Raw genomic sequence first — 6,357 nt, 5'->3', positions numbered from 1 at the left:
GCTCCAAGGTGCAGGGGGAAGGAGGGGACTAGGAAGAAATGTGTACGTGATGATTCCACCCGAACCTTTCCGACGCGGACCCCCTCTTAATAGTACGGCTTTCCTACGACTCAAATCCACCAAAAAGAAACGTAGAAAAACGCCGTCTTCAATAGTCTTCGAGGGACACCAAAACGTCTTGTGCCTAGCGAAGAAACATCTAGGAAACTCAAGACACACGATTATTCCGCAAACGCATTGTCATCAATCACCAAAACACCTTAGGGATAAATAGCCCTTACAATAAGCTCCACCCTCGACAGCAAATAGGAAAGCGCGCTCGTCATTTTCCTGCGAGTGAATGTCGATGTATTTGCGTGGCAAGCATCCGACATCCCCGACGTTCCCAGGGAAGTGATTGAGCACCACCTTGTTGTCTGTCCCCATGCGTGACCCGTCAAGCAGAAGGTCAGGAAGCAAGCTTTGGAACGACATGAGTTCATCACAGAGGAGATCAGGAAATTGGAAGCGCCAGGTTTGGTGAGAGGAGTGCTCCATCCGATGTGGTTGGCCAATCCGGTGGTCATGCGCAAAGCAAATGGGAAGTGGAGGCTGCGTATTGACTACACGGATGTCAATAAGGCTTGTCCTAAGGACCACTTCCCATTGCCGCGCACCGACCAGATTGTTGACTCCATGGCCGGGTGTGATCTGTTGTCATTCCTCGACACCTACTCGGGCTATCACCGGATCTTCATGGCAAGAGAAGATGAAGAGAAGACAACCTTTATCACCCCATGTGGTACGTATTGCTTTTTACGGATGCTTTCGGGTTGAAGAGTGCTGGCTCGACATTCACAAGGGCGGTTCAGATTGGTTTTGAGCCCGAGCTACATAGAAATATGGAAGCATATATGGATGACATAGTGGTCAAAACCAAGGACAAGGCGACCATTGTACAAGACCTAGGAGGGACGTTTGCCAACCTACGCAAGATCAACCTCAAGCTGAACCCTGAGAAGTGTGTCTTTGGCGTCCCGTTAGGAAAACTTCTCAGGTTCTTTGTGTCGCAATGTGGGATCGAGGCAAACCCAGACAAGATTGAGGTACCCAGGCGGATCAAGGATGTGCGCCGGCTCACTGGCTGCGTTGCTGCCATGAGCAGGTTCATCTCCAAGTCCGCTGAACGTGCTCTTCCCTTTTTCAAAATCTTGAAGAAGGCAGGCCCAATGGAGTGGACCCCAGAGGCCGAGGCGGCATTGCAGGATCTGAAGAAATACCTTTCCTCTACGCCAATACTGGTTGCGCCTAAACCACAAGAGCTGTTGCTGCTGTATCTGGCGGCAACGAATCAAGTGGTCAGCGCCGCTAGTGGCACAGAGGGAGGTCGACGAAGAGACAGCGGTAATGGCAGGACCGGTGGATGGCAAGTCAGAGATTCCCCCTGGCAGGCCTGGTGCCGGCAAGGCAAGGACCCCGGCAGAGTCCGACGCCATCGGGGCAGGGCCCGCGCATCCAAGTGAAGTGGTGCAGAAGAAGAAGATGATGCAGCACCCAGTTTACTTTGTCAGCTCCCTCTTTGCAGGGGGCCAGTTCAAGGTACTCCGGTGTGCAGAAATTGCTCTTCGGCCTCCTTATGGCCTCGAGGAAGCTACATCATTACTTCCAATCCCACAAGATTATTGTCGTCACCCGCCTCCCGTTGCAACGGATACTGCACAACCCAGATGCAACCAGAAGGATTGTGGAGTGGGCCCTGGAGTTGTCAAGCTTTGGTTTGAAGTTTTAAAGTACTTCGACAATTGAGAGCAGGGTCTTGGCAGAGTTCATTGCAGAATGGACCTCAATGTCCGACGAGGAAATCCAGGAGACCGCTCTCCCCGGCAAGGAAGCAAGTCGTGACTGGATCATGCACTCTGATGGGGCTTTCTCGCTGCAAGGCGCCGATGCCGGCGTGCTGCTTGTCGCACCCACCGGAGAGCACCTCAAGTATGTGATCCAGATGCACTTTCCCACGGAGATGTCCACAAACAACACTGCTGAATACGAGGGGCTGCTCGCCGGTCTCAGGATCGCGACATACCTCGGGGTGAAGAAGCTCATCGTTAGGGGTGATTCGCAGCTTGTTGTTAGATAGGTCAACAAAGATTAACAGAGTCCGTTGATGGAGGCCTACGTAGATGAGGTGAGGAAGCTGGAGGAGCGCTTCGACGGTATTCAAGTGGAGCACGCTCCCCGAGCGGAGAACGACATCGCCGACTACCTATCAAAGCGCGCTGCATTCAAGCTACCTATGGAATCAGGTACCTTTTTGCTTCGGTTAACTCAACCATCCGTCGAACCATCAACGGAGCAGAACAAGCGGAGGAAGTCGGGCCCCAGCAAGTACTTTCCCGCCGAGCCCCCAGGGGCCGCCAGCAAGGGTGTTGCCGCGGATTCCGAGCCTACCAAGGGGCAGCTAGCTCCGGCAGGGTGCCAAGCCCTGGCCGTAGAGATGGCTGCCCCCATGGCGGAAGAGATGCCTTTGGTCCTTGCCGTCGAGCCCCAGGCTCCGGCATGGGCACAACATACCGTTTGTTTCCTCCAGACAGGGGAACTTCCTGAGGAGCAGGAAGAAGCGGAAAAAGCAGTCTGTCGGTCTGCCTTGTACCAGTTCGTCGATGACGTCTTGTACAGAAAAAGACCGAACGATGTGAAATTGAAGTGCATCCCCCGGGAGGAAGGACTGGAGCTGTTGCCAGAGATACATGGAGGCATATGTGGCTCCCACATAGGGTCGAGGGACCTTGCCGGCAAGGCTTCTTCTGGCCCACCGTCCTCCAGGATGCGACGACACTAGTAACCAGGTGTGAAGCATGCCAGTTCCATTCAAAGAAGCTTCATCAACCAGCTCAAGCCCTTCAAACAATTCCTCTCTCCTGGTCGTTTTCGGTCTGGGGGCTCGACATACTGGGCCCCTTCCCCCATGCTATCGGGGGCTTTGAGTACTTGTACGTTGCAATCGACAAGTTCACAAAGTGGCCGGAGGTGGAAGCAGTGAGGAAGGTGACAACACAGTCAGCCATCAAGTTCTTCAAGGGACTAGTCTGCCGTTTTGGTGTGCCAAACAGAGTCATCACCGACAACGGCACGTAGTTCACAAGCCACGCCTTCATGCAGTACATCTGAGACCTCGACAGCAAGGTTTGTTTTGCTTCCGTGGCACACCCACAGAGCAACGGCCAGGCGGAGAGGTCAAATGATGAAGTACTATGAGGCCTGGGAACAAAGACTTTTGACAAGCTGCACAAAAGCGGAAGGCGCTGGATTGATGAGTTGCCGGTGGTTCTTTGGTTGATCAGAACGATGCCAAATCGAGCCACCGGCCAGACACCCTTTGCCCTGGTATACGGGGCAGAAGCAGTTCTCCCCACGGAACTCATATACGGGTCACCTCGAGTGCTCGCTTATGACGAGCTTGAGCAAGAGAGATTGCAGCAAGATGATGAAATGCTCCTTGAGCAACATCGTCTTCAGGCGGCTGTGAGAGCAGCACGCTACTAGCAATCTTGCGCCGCTACCATAGCCACAAGGTTCATGCCCAAAATTTTGAGGAAGGCAACCTTGTTCTTCGGCGCATTCAGTCGACCAAGAATTCCAACAAGATGACGCCAAAGTGGGAAGGCCCTTATCGGGTAATACGAGTCACCAGGCCCGGCGCTGTCCGCCTGGAGGCCGAAGATGTTATCCCAGTAAGCAATTCCTGGAACATCGAACATCTTCGCAAGGTTTACCCATAAGGCACGGTTGCCGGGCCTCCCGGTGAACCACCTTTTGTATGAGCCTTGCCGGCAAGGCATGTAACCCTCTGTACGAAGCCAGACGCAGACCCTGAGCATAAATAAATGAAGCGCTGGCGCCCTAAGTATAGCATGCATGCTAGGTCAAGTCTCTCCCTCGGTTAGGGTTGATAGTGCTTAGCGGCGACTAACGTCTAGAGGTCGAGTGTGCGTCTTTCTGTTCTCTTTGGTTCACAGGGCACGCAGACACTTCTGCTGAGCCGCTCGGGAAAAAGAGAACAAACCGGCGCTCCGGCCCCGGCAAGCCAAGACTGCCGGGGGCTAAAGATACAAGGATCCAACCACGGCGAGCCAAGGTTGCCAGGGGCTGCGGATCCAGATAAGTCTTTCATCCCCTATTATGCATTTTCATATAGAACCGGGACATGTGAAACCTTGTTTATGTTCTTAAAACCACCGTGCTCCCCCTTTCTTGTACCCAAGAGCTACCTCCTGGGTCGGAATTTGGTAGTAGTCGCGGTGGCGAGGAGATGAACGAGGGGCCTAACTCTACTTCGCCCTGCCTCCGCCAAGAGCGCGAGAATGATCGACCGAAGTGGGGAGACGGCAAGGCCTATTACCGGGCGACAATGTTTATTTTCAAAACAAGAAGGATTCATCCTTAGCATGGGCCTCGCTCACGCACAAAGAACCCGGCAAGCACCCTTTTTCATTAAAAACATCCCATATAGGTACAGTTCATACGGAATTAAAAACATGAGCAAAGGAGATTACAAGTCTTAGAATTAACAAGTGTCCGCAGGCTTACAAACTAAAAAAAGGATAAGATGCCCGTAATCCCTTTCTTGTCCCTCTTCTCAGAAGGTGGAGTAAGAGGGCAGGAGGGCGAAAAGATCGCCTAGGCGAGGTGCGAGGAGCAGAAGGCACCAAGAGAACGTCCCAGTGTCGGGAGGGGAGCTGGAAGATGAGGCAGCAGGCCGGCAATACGCGACGAAGGCGTGGTGCCCGCGTACTTCGATTTGACGGCCGCCACCCGCCTTCTTCGCCTTCTCTGACCCTCCTACGCCAGCCGCCCAAGGAGACGACGGGGAGCACCCCGATGGAGAGCTTGGCGAGGATGGCCCTCGGCAAGGTGCGTGGCCGAGGGAATGGCGGTGCGGTCAGTCGAAGTCGGAGTCGGCATCCTGCCGCTCGACTCCCTCATCGTCGCTGTCGCTGTCCTCCTCATCACTCCCGCTCGAGGAGAAATCTTCATCGTCGGAGGAGCTCTCCACGCAGCACTTCAAGCGAGTTCCGAGATCTCCAAAGACCTTGACGGAAAGCAGGCTGCCCTCCGTTAACTTGAAGTAGAGGACAAACCCCGCCGTCCAAGCTGTCGTTGCGTGTGAATGTCTTCCATCCACAATGGAGGTACATGCCGTGAGGAGCAGGGAAGTCGACGTTGACCCGTGTGCCGCCGTTCTCGGATCCCTTCATGTGCAACCAGAGGGTCTGGGGTGGATCGAGCTCCATCTCCCGAGCAAATGCAGTAGGAAGACGGAGGCGGCGACGCGGTGGCTGGCGCAGCCTGATGAAGAACTCGCGGGGCTGGTCCCTGATGTGGCGCTCCATCGGTGGAGGCATCACTGGCGGAGGCGAGGCCGATGCGCCGCCCCGTCATCCTCTCCCCTGAGCGCCACGATGACCTCGGCCTCGCCCCCTCCCCCTACCTCTCGTGGCCGGTTCCTCCACCACGAGCTCTTGGGGAGGAGGAACGCGCTGACGAGCAGCAACCCTCGCCACCACCGTCGAAGGGCCAGCGTTTCCTCTCGCCATGGCGGATGGAAGAAAGAAGCGGAGGTGGAAGGAGACGGATGATGGAAGAATGTGGAATGCCGCCCCCTCCCCTCCTTATAAAGGGGCGGAGTCGGGGCTCGGCCGCCTCACTCGACCAATCCGGTCATCGGGGGCGCAGGGAATCAGGACCGGCCCGCTGCCCCAATCAGCGATGACCCGGTTTCTCGCCTCCACCTCCTACCACCTGCATGAAGGACACATGGCGAGCGAGCAGCATTGAAGGGACAGGCGAAGCAGCCGCTCCCCACCCCGTGATCGTGGGGTGCGGGCGCCTTGAAGACCACGACCCGAGTCCACCCAAGTAAATGGGATGTGCCTCTGCGCCTCCCTCCTTTTACGGGAAAGACGCGGGCCGCCTCTTTACCACGATGTGACGCATACGTGTGAAAACCGCCCCACACATGACCCCCACGTCATGCACGACCCTCCACATCGCGCGTTCAATGCGGGTCGTGGGGAAGCGCAGCGGACGAGAAATTAGTATGGTAAAATTCGTCCCACCTGCCCGCGCACTGTTGTGGGCCTAGCCCAACAACGCGTCATGCTTATGTATGGCCCAGGCCCGGGGGCTCCTGTCGGTGTACAAAAGTAGGAGCTCCCCTTTTGACCCCTTTTACTTATGCACGGGCAGTCAGAGCCATGCGCCGCGGCCATGCTTAGCAGGGCAGAGGAGGGAAGCCGGAGAGAAGCCGAAGCACGAGGCAACCAAGACAACGCCAAGACCAGAAGCGCAGGAGGGCAAGAGGGCGAGGTGGACTCACTC

This window comes from Triticum aestivum, chromosome 3A (assembly GCF_018294505.1).
Source record: "Triticum aestivum cultivar Chinese Spring chromosome 3A, IWGSC CS RefSeq v2.1, whole genome shotgun sequence".
NCBI classification, from domain to species: Eukaryota; Viridiplantae; Streptophyta; class Magnoliopsida; order Poales; family Poaceae; genus Triticum; species Triticum aestivum.
This window is presented reverse-complemented; position numbering follows the sequence as displayed.